At 39.9% G+C, this 2,131-nt stretch overlaps 1 protein-coding gene across 1 annotated transcript in view; it reads left to right on the top strand.

The window, feature by feature from the left end:
• LOC106585659 (voltage-dependent calcium channel gamma-5 subunit) overlaps positions 1 to 444 on the top strand; it is a 35,657-nt gene extending 35,213 nt beyond the window's left edge. Inside the window, exon 6 of the mRNA XM_014172111.2 lies at positions 1 to 444. This exon is cut by the window's left edge and continues 816 nt beyond it. The gene's annotated coding sequence lies outside the window, so the exon portion shown is untranslated.
• Positions 445 to 2,131: the final 1,687 nt, after the last annotated feature.

The following is a 2,131-nucleotide window of genomic DNA, read 5'->3' as shown; positions in this document are numbered from 1 at the left end:
GCAAGAATGTTTATTACAAATATTTTTATCAATTTGATTATTTTTTTCATCGTCCATCTCACGCACAACACTGTTGTACTGTTAATGAAGACACAGAGATAAAGTTGGTCTTTTTTTAATGGAAAGGAACCAGTAAGCTAATGGAGTCCCTGCAGATTTACAGGATGTACATAATGCAGTGAAAAGGGGGGAATAAAGGGATGATGAATCTAAAGGAGAAAGAAAAGAGAATAGTGTGTATAGCCTCTAAACATGGTTTGATGGTCATTGAGACCATCAGATATGGAGAGACAGTTTGAACGTAATGTAGCTGATGAAGAATGCAGAGTTGATATAAGCTAATCCTGATTTTGCTGTTAGTGCACCAGGCACATATACGCTACTGGTCTAAAGTTTTACAACACCTACTCATTCAAGGGTTTTTCTGTTTTTTACTGTTTTCTACATTGTAGAATAATAGTGAAGACATCAAAACTATGAAATAACACATATGGAATCATGTAGTAACCAAAAAAGTGTTAAACAAATCAAAATATGTAATATTTCAGATTCTTTAGATAACCACCCTTTGCCTTGACAGCTTTGCACACTCTTGGCATTCTCTCAACCAGCTTCACCAACAGTCTTGAAGGAGTTCCCACATATGCTGAGCACTTGTTGGCTGATTTTCCTTCACTCTATGGTCCGACTCATCCCAAACCGGCAGGTAGATAGCCTAGTGGTGGCAGGTAGCCTAGTGGTTAGAGCGAATCCCCGAGCAGACAAGGTCAAAATCTGTCATTCTGCCCCTGAACAAGGCAGTTAACCCACTGTTCCTAGGCCGTCATTGAAAATAAGAATTTGTTCTTAACTGACTTGCCTAGTTAAATAAAGGTTAAAAAAAATCTCAATTTGGTTGAGGTCAAGGGATTGTGGAGGCCAGGTCATCTGATGCAGCACTCCATCACTCTCCTTGGTCAAATAGTCCTTACACAGCCTGGAGGTGTGTTAGGTCATTGTCCTGTTGAAAAACAAATGATAGCCCAAACCAGATGGGATGGCGTTTCGCTGCAGAACGCTGTGGTAGCCATGCTGGTTAAGTGTACCTTGAATTCTAAATAAATCACAGACAGTGTCACCAGCAAAGCACCATCACACCTCCTCTTCCATGCTTTACGGTGGGAAAAACACATGCGGAAATCATCCATTCACCCACACCGCATCTCACAAAGACACAGCGATTGGAACCAAAAATCTCCAATTTGGACTCCAGACCAAAGGACAAATTTCCACCGGTCTAATATCCATTGCTCGTGTTTCTTGGCCAAAGCAAGTCTCTTCTTCTTATTGGTGTCCTTTAGTGGTTTCTTTGCAGCAATTTGACCATGAAGGCCTGATTCACACAGTCTCCTCTGAACAGTTGATGTTGAGATGTGTCTGATACTTGAACTCTGTGAAGCATTTATTTGGGCTGCAATTTCTGAGGCTGGTAACTCTAATGAACTTATCCTCTGCAGCAGAGGTAACTCTGGGTCTTCCATTCCTGTGGCGGTCCTCATGAGAGCTAGTTTCATCATAGCGCTTGATGGTTTTTGCGACTGCACTTGAAGAAACTTTCGAAGTTCTTGAAATTTTCCGTACCGACTGACCTTCATGTAATGAAGGACTGTCATTTCTCTTTGCTTATTTGAGCAGTCCTTGCCATAATTGAGAGAGTGTGCAAAGCTGTCAAAGGCAAAGGGTGGCTATTTGAAAATATATACAAATATTTGGATTTGATTAACACTTTTTTGGTTACTACATGATTCTATGTGTTATTTCATAGTTTTGATGTCTTCACTATTATTCTACAATGTAGAACATAGTAAAAATAAAGAAAACCCCTTGAATGAGTAGGTGTTGTAAAACTTTTGACCGGTAGTGTACGTGTACAAGAATACTGCTCTTTGGAAATTGAGTAAATCACTGGAAATGTAAAATGTATATTTAAAACAAGTTTTGTATCAGATTGCATATGCATACAAAGTATACAGTGACATAGCCAGATGCAAGCTGTTTGGTTTTGGATTCTTGGTTGTGTCCCAAATGGCACCCTATTCCCTATATAGTTCACTACTTTTGACCAGAGCCCTATGGGCCCTGGCCATAAGTA

Source organism: Salmo salar, chromosome ssa02 (assembly GCF_905237065.1).
Source record: "Salmo salar chromosome ssa02, Ssal_v3.1, whole genome shotgun sequence".
NCBI classification, from domain to species: domain Eukaryota; kingdom Metazoa; phylum Chordata; class Actinopteri; order Salmoniformes; family Salmonidae; genus Salmo; species Salmo salar.
This window is presented reverse-complemented; position numbering and strand designations above follow the sequence as displayed.